Below are 14,767 nucleotides of genomic sequence, written 5' to 3'. Positions count from 1 at the left end.
TCTACTTCACGCTCTATGACTCCAGAGGATTCCAAGCTTCCCAAATAGTTAATAGAGCTATCAGCTCTGCACAGTTAACTCGAATACATACTCACCTGCCCATGTCTTTAGTTGCTTGTCCAACACCTCATGTGCCTACTGCCATCTTATGGCAAACTGTTGGAATTATTGAATGGATTCATATGAAAACTCCATCCTCTAAAGTTATTAACCCTTATTATGAACTTATTATTAAGTTAATAATGCAAGGTAGAACTAGATGCTTACAATTTATAGGTCTAGAACCTTCTCAAATTATTATCCCTTATTCAGTTAGTCAACAAAATTGGCTTTTTCAACATAGTAATGAATGGGGTCTTGTTCTTGCAGGATTTTCAGGTACCTTGGAATGCCATTAGCCTGCTGATAAATTGATCCAATTCAGCAAACTTAACTCTTATATCTTTCCTTCTATAATTAGGCAACAGCCTATTCCCATGTCCCTTTGGTTTTTACAGACAGTTCTTCTTCAGGAGTGGCTACTGTAATCATTGACGACGGAACAAAACTCATTAAACAAACTTCCTTGACTTCAGCTCAACGTGTTGAACTGTATGCTGTCATTATGGCTTTTAAACATTTGCCTTCTATATCTTTTCATTTGTTTTCTGACAGTAAATATCTTATTAGCTTATTATTTCTTCTGGAGACTGCGACCAGAGGATATACTAATGACCCTGAATTATCATCGTCTTTTCGTTTGCTTCAACAGCTTATTCGTTCCCACGATGGTCCTGTTGCAGCTCTGCATATCCGTGCTCATTCTAACTTGTCTGGTCCATTGTCTAAAATGAATGGGACTGCAGATGTTTTAACTCGATCTAAACGTGATCTTTATCCTGTGCATTTTCCTCCCAAAAATAAAGTTAAAGTTACTCTTCCTCCTCAATCTCTTTTCCCTAAAGCAGGACATATCCCAATTTACCGTCCTCCTCCTTTCCGTTCGTCATGCTGTCAAGAATGGCTAAGGTATTGCATTCATTATCTTCATACTGTTGATACTCATGGTCCATGTCCTGGACACCCTCATATTATGGTAAGTTATGATCAAACTGCTTCACAAGCAGCACAACAATCGCATGCTTTACACCATCAGCCGGCAGCTACATTACGCAAACAATTTTCCCTTACTCGTGAAGCTGCCCTGACAAATTGTTAAGCAATGCCCACAGTGCTTACCTCACCTTCCTGTTCCACATTATGGTGTTAATCCTCGTGGATTATTACCTAGTCATTTATGGCAAATGGATGTTACTCATATCCCGTCTTTTGGGAAATTACAGTTTGTTCATGTCACTATTGATACTTATTCTGGTTTCCTCTGTGCTACAGCACAGACCCGAGAAGCTACTAAACATGTCATCACTCATTTATTACACTGTTTTGCTTTCATGAACCTTCCCAAAATTATTAAAACAGACAATGGGCGCACTTACACTAGTGTTGCTTTGCAACATTTTGTAATTCATTACAAATTACCAATATTACAGGCATTCCATGTAACCCTCAAGGACAAGGTATTATACAACGTGCAAATAGATCTTTAAAGCTAACTATTGAAAAAATAAAAATGGGGGAATTATATAGAACAACACTACATAAGCTTATAAATCATGCTCTGTTTATTTTAAATTTTCTCACTGTTGACAGGGGAAAGGTTGGTGGCTGAGCCAAGATTGGCCTTTCAGTCTCTGGAGGTCCTCGGGAAAGATCCGCTAACCAGCACTTGGCGTGGTCCTGATCCTGTGTTGATTTGGGGACGTGGTCACGTGTGTATATTTCCCAGATCAGCTCCTGGACCTCTCTGGCTTCCTGAGCGCTTGCTTAGTCAAGCAAATAGATGGCTCGCCACAGCTCACAACTAGTTCAGAAGATGAAGAAGCTCTGCATCTCTCCCGAAAATTTGACAGTGTTGATTCAGCAAAAGAAGAAGAAGAGGAGACCACTTGCCAGGACGACTCAAAGGAGTGATGTTCCAACTTGGGGACAAATTAAACAGTTGGTTTCACGAGCTCTAGAGTTAGTGAAACAACAGAATAATCCTGTTACACCTGTGACTTTATTTTTGGCTATGTTGGCAACCATTTCATGTGTTCCCTCTGTTAATGCAGCAACTTACTGGGCCTATGTACCTGATCCTCCACTATTAAAACCCATATCTTGGTCTGAAGCAGAGTTTCCTGTATTTTACAATGATACTGTTTATGGGCCTCTTATTGGGAATATAAAACAAATCAATATGTCTGTAAATTATACTAACTGGTTTAGTACCTATCCTGTCTGTCTTAGCCCATTGAATCTGGAAACTGGATGTGTAAAGGCTATTAGTTATGAGCATACAGATGTTTATGAGGGAACGGATCAATCAATTAGTTTGTCAGGCTCTCCAGGCATCCTTCGTTTTACAGGAACCAACATTACTCTTACATGCCCGGCTGCCAGCCGACGAGAGGATCTTAAGGATACCATCATTTGCTATAAAAATGGGCAACCTGTTAATATTAGAGGTCAAATCTCATACGCCTCACCACTTAGGGATTCCGCTATTACTATAGCCAAGGTTACAGGTGAAGATTCAGGAAATTATTTGTGTATGAAGCGTTTACTTGGAGGACAAGGGATACTTATGGCTGGACATATGGTTACTATTCTTAAGAGAAAATCAAAAAATCAATTTCCTCCTTTTATGACCATTAACTTTCCTGGATCCAATTTTGAATGTTGCAATGCATCTTGGAATAATAACCAAATATGGTGTACTATAGATTATACCAAGGGGTAAATTCTTATCTCTTGTATTCCCGTCATAGATAGGTTTATCGCATTTCAAAAGAACTGGGGTATATGGAAACTAGCTCTAACTTATTCCAATACACCTGTTATAACTTGTGTTGCTCCTCCATATACACTTTTGATTGGTTCTATTAGCATTGGTAATTCTTCCAAAGGAGGATATAATATTAGCTGTGTTCATTGTATTTTTACAGTTGTATGTTCCCTTCTGCAGGAACACAATCTGTGCTTATACTAAAGTAACCCATATATGTTATGGTGCCTGTACATCTGAGAGAACCTTGGTAGGAAGATACTGGAGTACAGGCATGGGTGGAACTCTCTAAAGCCTTGCAGAGAAGGAGACGCTTTATTGGGTGGCTAATAGTAAGTTTACTTGCCTTGGCAGCTCTGTCTGCTACCGCGGCTACTGCCTGTCTTGCTCTTTCACAGAGTATTAATCATGCTCACTTTGCTAATCAATTATCTCAAAATACCAGTCTTGCTTTATCTTTACAAAGTCACATAGATTTACAGATGAATAACAAGTTAGATGAATTTAAAAACGCAATTTGGGGGATTGGAGATCAGATGGCAGCATTAAAATTGAGGATGCGTTTAGCTTGTCATGAAAAGTATACATGGATTTGTGTTACTCCTTACAAGTACAATGACTGTATTTGGGAATGGGAAAAAGTAAAAATGCATCTGCTGAGTGTTTGGTCAGATAATAATATTAGTCTTGACCTTAAGAAATTAAATGCTGAAATTCAGGATATGCAAAATGCACATCTTGATGATATTTGGCAAGAAGATGTAATTAAAACTTTACTGGACCATTTAAAGTGGTTAAACCCTCAGTCGTGGATTACTGGAGGGTTGTCAGGATTTATTACCCTGGCCATAATTTGCCTATTTTTGATAATAATCTTCTCATGTCTGTTTCGTATCCTCATGCAACAATATACTACTCTCGGCACTACGCTTCATGGAATTATTTTGCAGCAAAAATTAAAAAAGGGGGAACTGAGGGAAACAGTCAGCCTTGAGATCAGGCTATGGACATGCCAGGCATGCCGCCGCTGCTCGAAGGAACTGTCCCTACTTGTTCCCTTCCTTGTTCCATTCCATGGGAGATAAATCACCAGGGCCCAGAAATCAGAAAGAATGTAAAATGAGACAAGCAAAGCTGTCTCCCCCTTGCACATGCAGGTTATTTTGGATGATTCTGGGCTTATGGGTTTTCTCCCAGGGAAGTTAACCTTGAGCCAAGACAGTCTATAGATAATGTAAACCACCATCTGGCAACCTTCCATTTCTAGTCTATATAATCTGCAACCGTAGCATAATAAAACTTGCCTTGCAACCATCAGTTGTCTTGGTCCTTCTGACCCCATTCGTCGGTGCTACTTCAGTTCCTTACCCCGTCCCTTCTGACCCTGGGCGGTGAAATCCTCTTTCTCCGGCTGGTCCGCGGCACATATGAATATATGTTTTTGTCTTGCTGTACTGCACATATGCTGTCTAGTAACAGATATTTTGTCTGCTAGTAGTGTTGTAGATTATGTCTTTCCAAAGCGCTGAGGCAGTGCACCTATTCTGTAGTTGCAGCTGATGCCTGAATGTATCCTAGCTGACAAATTATTGATTAATAAGAACTTGAATTTCTAAAGATTAGTACTGTTAACCAAAATCTGAGCAAGGAGTCTCAAATGTAATTCTTAGCCAGAATTACATGTTAATGAACCATTTAACAGTGTAAATCGAGGAACATCAGTGTAGGGATTTCTTTTCATTTATTTTTTACCTGTTTGAAATATCAGTTAAAGGTTGGCAGCTTGGTTGCAGACGAACGGTCGTTTGAAGTTCACCAAACTACTTAATGTGGAATAGGATAACAGACTTCCAACGCCCTCAAGGCTGTGACCTTGCAGCCATTTTACACAGCACATCATCATCCTATAGGGATGAACCTTTCCCTGGCCCGAAAAGTAGCCGCTCTGTTGAAGCTTTGCTTATTGGAACAGGCTTTTGTTTCCAGGTTACATGTCTGTGGAAGACTTAATTCTGAATAGAAATATAGATATTACTGGAAACTAATTGTTTTTCTATTATACTCTGCTTTATCAAAAAAGTAAAACATTTAAATTGTGCTACAAAAATTCAGATGTTGTCTTGCAATCTTTAAACAATAAATGAATGATTTGCCCTTAAAAAAAAGAATTAAGCAGTTAAGCTGTTGGTCCCACATCAGACAAATCATCCTTATACCTCCTGTCAATATTGTTAACAGAGACTGTTACTTTATGAATCCTTATGATCCCGTGATTCTTTCTTTCACGTTTCAGGGCACAGCAGGTGAGAGAGTGGATTTGTTAAACTGGGTGGGTTTATCCTTCTTTTATGCGTTCATTCAATTTTATGTTCATTTACTTACTATACACATATGGCAATAGAAGCTGCTAAAGCAATCATTGCTATTCTGCAAAACAACAAGGCACAGAAGCAGATGTCTTATTTCCGAGATTTCTCCCCCCAGGATTATTGTGATTAAAGATACCTTCCCGCAGTTTCCTGGAGAGGACAAGGGGCTACTCGCTGGAGGTTTTTTAATGACTTGGAGAAAGGCTCAAATATGCCCCCATTATGGTAATCCACCCCAGGGGCAAACCACACAAGAATATTATGAATTTATTTTATTTTTCTATCCTTGCAAAGGTAATACTCAGCTCATTAGAATATGAAAACTATACTGTCAAATTTCAGAATTACATGGATGAAGAAAATCACCAAAGTGGCATCATATCATGTGTGTTATAGTTGTATTGACTATATTAACTATGTTGTGTTAACAATGTATTGTATAACTATATATTGAAAAGGCAAAATGCTGTACCTTATTTCAGAGAAAATAATTATGTTGGCAAACCCCAAACTGTACATTGTAGACGGGTCCTAGGAAAAGAAGATTTAATTCATAGTGGACAAGAGGTTAGCTTCTGTTTTCAGCCATGTGCTATTTCAAGAATTAAACATCATGAATAATACAGGATATAAGAGGAATAGTCTAAAGACGGAAAAGCACATTTTGATTAGGAAAGAGAATTTAAGGCTTAAGTCTTTATTTTTTTTTAAGGAAAACTGCCTTATTACTATGAGATAAGAAAATTGTTTCCTTCTTTTCTTCCTTGCTTTCTTCTTCTTCTTCTTTTCTTTAACCTTTTTTACTTTGGATATTTGGATATTTGACCTCTAAGCTGAGATGACTGGAAATGCCTCCTCTGGGCACTAAATGCTGACACCTCCTGATAAGAGGGAAGCTGCAAAGTAGAAGAATTGACGGTCAGTATGTTGATGTTGGTCTCAAGCACACTGATGTACATTTGTGTATTGGGGAAGGGGAGTGAAGCTTGAGAGTGGGCCAGTGGGGAGGGGTAAATATTTTGTGATGCTGTCTACCTATGGGCTTATAAAGTTTACAGCTGCATTAGGAGGACAAGCACTACCATTCGCATGAAAAGTAGGGCAGACGTCAGTTGCAAAAGCTTCTAGCCATACACATAGGGAAATACATAAATGATACACCTTATTGCATTCACCCATTCACCCTCCCCTGTTCACGCTAATTGGAAATTTCTATCCATTTCAGAGAAGTAACACAACTATCAATCATTTTCCCTGGCACGAATCTTCCAGGAGGAAGAAAATGGAACACGCCTAGCAGCAGAGCTCACGCACTAGCCCATGTGTCTTAGATTTAATATCTGATCACTAGCTGGATTGAAGCCAAGAGGTGGTTCACAAAGTTGCTGCATATTAGAATCACCTGGGGAACTCTGAGACCTCCCCGTGCCCAGGCTCCTCCCTAGACCTACTGAATCAAAATCTCTGGGGCTGGGACCCAGACACCAAAGTTTCTCTTAAAAGCTCTTTAGGGAAAGGGATATGGGAACAGATGTATATGTATAACTGATTCAGTTTGTTATAAAGCAGAAACTAATTAAAAAAATATTTAATACTAAAAAAAAAAAAGAGCTCTTTAGGTAATTCATACGAGCAGCAAAGCTTGAGAACCAGCCCAATAACGGGAACAAACGTATTTCACACAGATAAAGTGGGGCAATTCATATGTTAAAAGAACATGAATATATATATATATATATATATATTTCTTTTTTTCTCTTTATTCTGTTTGTGTTTCAAATAGGCTTTTTTTTTCCTTCTGCAAAAAGCGTTATTGTTTCCATTTGGTCCAAGGCTTGGGAGAGTGCTCCAGGGCGGTTACAAAGCTGCCTAGTGGCTGCAGAGCTGGGCTTCGGGCAGAAGCTCTGACGCCAGAGGGGCTCCTCAGAGGCCGCTGGACTTCAGAGACTCCTGTTTGTGCTCAAGCGTGAGCCTTTCGAAAAGATACTCGCCCAGCCCAGCCTGCGGACCAGCCAGCCTGCGGAGGTTGGTCAGGTGGTTGCCCATCTTCTTGATGAGTTTCAGCTGCTCCTCCAGGAAGCGGCTCTCCACGAAAAGATACTCGCCCAGCACAGCCTGCGGACCAGCCAGCCTGCGGAGGTTGGTCAGGTGGTTGCCCATCTTCTTGATGAGTTTCAGCTGCTCCTCCAGGAAGCGGCTCTCCAGGAAGTCACAGAGGTGAGAGTCTGCGCGGGCAGGACCCAGGGCACGCAGATCCGATAGTGCCTGGTTCAGGTTCTTCTCCCTAAGAATGGCGGCTTGCACAGTGTCCTGGGTTTTACCCCACTCATCTTGAGAAGGCTTCCGCGCATCCTGGAAGAGGGCGCGGCCGCAGCACTTGTTTTGCATTTTCAAGAGTCGCTGGGCGCCCTCACACTTCTCTTCAGCCAGTTGGCGAAAAATGTGGCCCCCATTGTCCAGAGTCCCACTGTTGCTGTGGAAATAGAAGCTTAGAGAGAGGTAAGTGTCCACAGATGCATGTTGAACAGGCGGTGGATGGCGGCCTCCACCTCGATGGAATAATTCTGACGAACCTGGGAACTCGTGGTTGATCAGTGATAAGGAGCTAAGCTCCAAAAACGGTGTTGGCCTGTCCTGGAGGCTGAGGATAGCTGAGTGGCTGATTCCAAAGGTTGCGACACGAAGAAATGTTGGAGTGTGGTCGGGGGCTGGAGCAAGGAGCGTCCCTGGGTCTGTTCATTCCAAACACTGTTGAAGCCAAAGACAGATCTGCAGGACTGCCGAGTGCACTGCCTCAAATAGGCTTTGATATAAATGAACAAGAAGTCCAAGCAAGGACAAAACTTACCCTTCCCCCCACCAAAATAGCTGGTGATACTAGAATCTAGATCTGGGAAGGGCTTCTTCCATTACTTTAACATTCCAAGCCACTAGAGCAGTGGTTCTCAAAGTATGGTCACCTTGTAACCAAGCAGTACCCTATGGGGCCTTCCTAGGACAGACCCATCCTCCATAGCCTCTGCTGTAGTTCCTCTCTGAAGTCCTCAGATAATAGTATCTCAGGCATATTTCTTGAGTTTTCAGATGCTAAAAACCACCACCCAGTGGAAGAAGTTAACTCTTTGATGATCATGAGCACACAGCCCCCAGACCTTCTGGCACCTAAGGATGGATAATGTTACCTGCCCTGTGGCCTCAACATCAGCCAGTCAGATGATTGTGCACGAGCTGATCACATTCCCTGGGACGTCCCTCCCTCACGTGGCCTTTAAAAATGCTTTGCTGAAATCCTTTGGAGATTTCAGGGTTTTTGGAACACGGGCCACCCCTCTCCTTGCTCGATCCTGCAATAAACCTTTCTCTGCCCCAGACTCCAACTTTTCGGTTTGTTTGGCCTCACTGTGCTTCAGACACACGAACGTGCATTCGGTAACAACCTGACCAGCTTTACCAGCGTCCCCTGATAATGTGTCAGATATTCAAGTTTTAGGGCCCTGTCCCAGCCCTATGGAATGAGCAACTCTAGTGGGGCTCAGTGATCTCTGTTATAACTGGCCCTCCAGATGATTTTTATTCACCTTAAAGTTTGAAAATATCTGCATTGTCAGCTGCCAAAGCGTCCACCAGCAGGTGAAGGGGAGAGACGCCTGGAAAAGATAGGGAGTAGCCAAGGCAAGTAGAGCAGCATTTGCCGTGGTAGTAATGGAGAATGCCTTTTCTCCACTGGTTGGCACAGACAAGTATCTGGGGGCAGTGGCAGGGTTATTTAGGATGCTTTACATTTCAATGTAGAGTGACCTCTGTCCTGGTTTGCCAGGGACTTCCCCTGTGTGAGCACTTAAAATCTCATCCTGGCAAACCCCTTAGCCCTGGATTTGAAGAACTTAGGAAATCACATGAAATTTAGGGGAAACATGATCTAGGTTTTGGGCAAGTCACAAGTGCTAATTAAAGCTAAGCAAGTATGGACAACATCTAGCCTTCTTTACCCCTTTGCAGGAAGGTAAATCTGATTGGGTGAAAGAACTTATTGTTAAGAAATCTTTGTAGAAACATCCCCTTCTGCTTAGTCCGCTGGTTCTCACTTCTGGCTAGACAATGGCATCGTCTGAGGAGATTTAAAATGATTTTATTGGTTTAGGATGACCAGCTGTTGGTGTGAGGGTTTTTAAAAAGTGCTTCAGATGATTCTAATGTGCAGCCAAATTTAGGTGCCACTGCTTAAGCTTTTGAACCGCTGCTACATATTTTCACCTCATCTTCCTATGAGACTATCCAACTGTAGTTGGTTTGTTTTTTTTTCTTTTTCTTTTTTTAACTGTCTTATTATAAGATTTACTGTCTAAAATAAGATTGAATGTACAGAAAATCCTGCTAGTCCATCTGGTATAGCTGGATCCTTAGAATAATATCGTTAAGATATATACCATTTAAGTGTTGTGATTGGCCTTTTAAAAATGAACATATGCATTGAATTATTACCATCTGTTTTGAAGCTGTCATGTTGGGTAGCTATACCTCTAATCTGCTGCCATTGCTAAATATCTGGACACCTCTTATTAGGAATTGCTTTTAAACATCTTTCGGGGTTAAAACCAAGATTGCTGTATTATTTGTACTGGGACCACAAAAACCTCACAAAGATCCCCCGCTGTACTTTCTACCCCCATGTCTAACCCTTGGCAACTTCTAATCTGTTCTCCATCTCCACAGTTTTGTTATTTTAAGAATAATATGTAAATATCATCATGAATTACTTCATCTTCGGAGATTGGCTTTTTAAAATTTTTCCCTCGGCATCATTCCCTTGAAGTTCATTTCAATTTTTGCATATATTAATAATTTGTTCCTTTTTGTTGCTCGGTAGTATTCTATCATAAGATTTTATCACAATTTGTTTCAACATTCATCCATTGAAAGACATTTGGGTAGTGGCCAGTTTGGGGCTGTTATAAATAAAACTGCTATGAACATTTATGTGTAAGTTTCTGTGGGAACTTAATGAAGTTTTTGTTTCTTTTGGATAAATGCTCAAGAGTACAATTACTGTGTTGTAGGGTGAATCTACTTTTAGGATTAAAAGAGACTGTCAAGCTGTTTCTCAGAGTGGCTAAACCATTTTATTTTCCCACCAGTGATGTGAGATCATTTTTCTATGTACTCACCAGCATTTGATGTTGTCACTATACTTTAATTTTCGTTATTCTCTGATATCTCATTATGGTCTGAATTTGCATTTCCCTAATGGCTAATGATGTTGAGCATCTTTTCATGTGCTTCTTTGCCATGTGTATATTCTCTTCCATGAAATGTCTGTTCCTGTCTTCTGCCTATTTTCTAGTTGGGTTTTTTTAAGTTGTTTGGAGAGTTCTTTGTATATTATAGATACAAGTCATTTGTCTCATGTGGGATTTTCCAATATGTTTTCCCACTGTGTAATTTGAGTTTTCATCCACTTAAAATGATCTTCTATGAAGCATTTTTAACTCATTTTGATGAGATCCAATTTATCAATGTTTGCTTTTATTGATCATACTTTCCATGTCAAGTCTAAGAATTATTCACGTAGTTCTAGATGCCAAAGATTTTCTCCTATTTTTTTTTCTCAAAGTGTCCTGCTTTTACATTGAAGATTATGATCCACTTTGATTTAATTTTTGTGTAAGGTGTGGAGGTTTAGGTTAAGGTTCATTTTTTGTTTGTTTGTTTTTGTCGAGGGATGTCCAACTGTTTCAGTACCATTTTTTGAAAAGTCTATTCTTCCTTGATAGCTTTCACACTGCTGTCAAGAACAAGTTAAATGTATTTATGTCAGTCTATTTCTGGGTTCTCTATTCCATTCCATTGATCTGTGTATCTAACCTCCATCATTACTGCAAAATCTTGAAATTGGGTAGATGAATTCCTCCCATTTTAATCTTCCTTTACAAATTGTTTTAGCTATTCTTCAGCCTCTTCTTACTATATAAATCTTAGAATAAGCTTGTCTATATACACAAAAACCTTGAGGGCATTTTAAGAGTAACTCTGTTAAGCCTCTTAACTTGGGGAGAATTGACATCTTTATTATGTTGTGTTTTCTAATCCATGAACAAGGTATGTCTCACTATTTGTTTGGGACTTTTACATTTTTCTTCATCAGCATTTTGTAATTTTCAGTATAGAGGACCTATAAATGTCTTATTGGGCTTATATTTAAGTATTTATTTAGGTCAGTTGTAAATGGCATCACATATTTTTATTTAAGCTTCTACACATTTGTTATTAATATATAATTTGATAAAACTGTGTTGATTTGTACTCTAAAACATTTACAAACTAATATTATTTCTCAAGCTTTTTGTGGATTCCTTGGTATTTTCTCCATTTAGATTATCATCTCCTCTTCAGATACCGTTTTACTTTTCCTTATTTAATATAATAGTATATATTACTGTTCAACATTCAGTAGGATATATTCCTTCCTATTCAACGTAGTAGGAATAGTCCTTTTATCTTTTAAATAAATGTTTTAAAAATTTAACCTTTAAATTTATGTATTTATTTATTTTTGCTTTACTTTCTTACTAGAACCTCCATTAATATATTTAATAAAAGTGGTGAGGGCAGATATCGGTGCCTTGTTTCTGATCTTACAGAGAAAGCATTCAGTCTTTCACAGTTAAATATAATGTCGGTATAGGTTGTTTGTAGACCCTCTTGATGAGTTTCAGTATGTTCCTTTTCTATTCCTAGTTTGCTTGGGGGTTTTTTTCTTCTTTTTAAAAAATTTTTAACTTTATTATTATTTTTTACAACTTTATTGGAGTATAATTTCTTCACAATGGTGTGTTAGTTTCTGTTTTATAACAAAGTGAATCAGTTATACATATACATATGTTCCCATATCTCTTCCCTCTTGCGTCTCCTTCCCACCCTCCCTATCCCACCCCTCCAGGCGGTCACAAAGCACTGAGCTGATCTCCCTGTGCTATGCGGCTGCTTCCCACTAGCTATCTACCTTACGTTTGGTAGTGTATATATGTCCATGCTGCTCTTTCACTTTGTCACAGCTTACCCTTCCGCCTCCCCATATATTCAAGTCCATTCTCTAGTAGGTCTGTGTCTTTATTCCTGTCTTACCCCTATGTTCTTCATGACATTTTTTTTTCTTAAATTCCATATATATGTGTCAGCATACAGTATTTGTCTTTCTCTTTCTGACTTACTTCACTCTGTATGACAGGCTCTAGGTCCATCCACCTCATTACAAATAGCTCAATTTCGTTTCTTTTTATGGCTGAGTAATATTCCATTGTATATATGTGCCACATCTTCTTTACCCATTCATCCGATGATGGACACTTAGGTTGTTTCCATCTCCGGGCTATTGTAAATAGGGCTGCTATGAACATTTTGGTACATGTCTCTTTTTGAATTATGGTTTTCTCAGGGTATATGCCCAGTAGTGGGATTGCTGGGTCATATGGTAGTTCTATTTGTAGTTTTTTAACGAACCTCCATACCGTTCTCCATAGTGGCTGTACCAATTCACATTCCCACCAGCAGTGCAAGAGTGTTCCCTTTTTTCCACACCCTCTCCAGCATTTATTGTTTCTAGATTTTTTGATGATGGCCATTCTGACTGGTGTGAGATGATATCTCATTGTAGTTTTGATTTGCATTTCTCTACTGAGTAAAGATGTTGAGCATCCTTTCATGTGTTTGTTGGCAGTCTGTATATCTTCTGTGGAGAAATGTCTATTTAGGTCTTCTGCCCATTTTTGGATTTTGTTATTTGTTTTTTTGTTATTGAGCTGCATGAGCTGCTTATAAATTTTGGAGATTAATCCTTTGTCAGTTGCTTCATTTGCAAATATTTTCTCCCATTCTGAGGGTTGTCTTTTGGTCTTGTTTATGGTTTCCTTTGCTGTGCAAAAGCTTTTAAGTTTCATTAGGTCCCATGTGTTTATTTTTGTTTTGATTTCCATTTCTCTAGGAGGAGGGTCAAAAAGGATCTTGCTGTGATTTATGTCATAGAGTGTTCTGCCTATGTTTTCCTCTAAGAGTTTGATAGTTTCTGGCCTTACATTTAGGTCTTTAATCCATTTTGAGCTTATTTTTGTGTATGGTGTTAGGGAGTGATCGAATCTCATACTTTTACATGTCCCTATCCAGTTTTCCCAGCACCACTTATTGAAGAGACTGTCCTTTCTCCACTGTACATTCCTGCCTCCTTTATCAAAGATAAGGTGACCATATGTGCGTGGGTTTATCTCTGGGCTTTCTATCCTGTTCCATTGATCTATCTTTCTGTTTTTGTGCCAGTGCCATGCTGTCTTGATTACTGTAGCTTTGTAGTATAGTCTGAAGTCAGGGAGCCTGATTCCTCCAGCTCCATTTTTCGTCCTCAAGATTGCTTTGGCTATTCGGTGTCTTTTGTGTTTCCATACAAATTGTGAAATTTTTTGTTCTAGTTCTGTGAAAAATGCCAGTGGTAGTTTGATAGGGATTGCATTGAATCTGTAGATTGCTTTGGGTAGTAGAGTCATTTTCACAATGTTGATTCTTCCAATCCAAGAACATGGTACATCTCTCCATCTATTTGTATCATCTTTAATTTCTTTCATCAGTGTCTTATAATTTTCTGCATACAGGTCTTTTGTCTCCTTAGGTAGGTTTATTCCTAGATATTTTATTCTTTTTGTTGCAATGGTAAATGGGAGTGTTTCCTTGATTTCACTTTCAGATTTTTCATCATTAGTATATGGGGATGCCAGAGATTTCTTTGCATTAATTTTGTATCCTGCAACTTTACCAAATTCATTGATTAGCTCTAGTAGTTTTCTGGTAGCATCTTTAGGATTCTCTATGTATAGTATCATTTCATCTGCAAACAGTGACAGCTTTACTTCTTCTTTTCCGATTTGGATTCCTTTTATTTCCTTTTCTTCTCTGATTGCTGTGGCTAAAACTTCCAAAACTAGGTTGAATAAGAGTGGTGAGAGTGGGCAACCTTGTCTTGTTCCTGATCTTAGTGGAAATGGTTTCAGTTTTTCACCATTGAGGACGATGCTGGCTGTGGGTTTGTCATATATGGCCTTTATGATGTTGAGGAAAGTTCCCTCTATGCCTACTTTCTGCAGGGTTTTTATCATAAATGGGTGTTGAATTTTGTCGAAAGCTTTCTCTGCATCTATTGAGATGATCATATGGTTTTTCTCCTTCCATTTGTTAATATGGTGTATCACGTTGATTGATTTGCGTATATTGAAGAATCCTTGCATTCCTGGAATAAACGCCACTTGATCATGGTGTATGATCATTTTAATGTGCTGTTGGATTCTGTTTGCTAGTATTTTGTTGAGGATTTTTGCATCTATGTTCATCAGTGATATTGGCCTGTAGTTTTCTGTCTTTGTGACATCCTTGTCTGGTTTTGGTATCAAGGTGATGGTGGCCTCGTAGAATGAGTTTGGGAGTGTTCCTCCCTCTGCTATATTTTGTAAGAGTTTCAGAAGGATAGGTGTTAGCTCTTCTCTAAATGCTTGAT

General features: G+C 39.2%; 1 pseudogene across 1 annotated transcript in view; it reads right to left on the bottom strand.

Moving 5' to 3' along the window:
- Positions 1-9,738, bottom strand: part of LOC308610386 (centrosomal protein of 78 kDa-like) — a 312,551-nt pseudogene extending 302,813 nt beyond the window's left edge. Inside the window, exons 1-2 of the transcript in view lie at positions 9,718-9,738; positions 7,327-7,808 (exon numbers count right to left, since the gene is read on the bottom strand). The product of the transcript in view is annotated as a centrosomal protein of 78 kDa-like (transcript). The remainder of the gene's footprint in view (positions 1-7,326; positions 7,809-9,717) is intronic.
- Positions 9,739-14,767: the final 5,029 nt, after the last annotated feature.

Source organism: Mesoplodon bidens (assembly GCF_964165515.1).
Source record: "Mesoplodon bidens genome assembly, contig: HAP1_SCAFFOLD_211, whole genome shotgun sequence".
NCBI classification, from domain to species: domain Eukaryota; kingdom Metazoa; phylum Chordata; class Mammalia; order Artiodactyla; family Ziphiidae; genus Mesoplodon; species Mesoplodon bidens.
The sequence above is the reverse complement of the archived record's forward strand: the minus strand, read 5'-3'. Positions and strand labels throughout refer to the sequence as shown.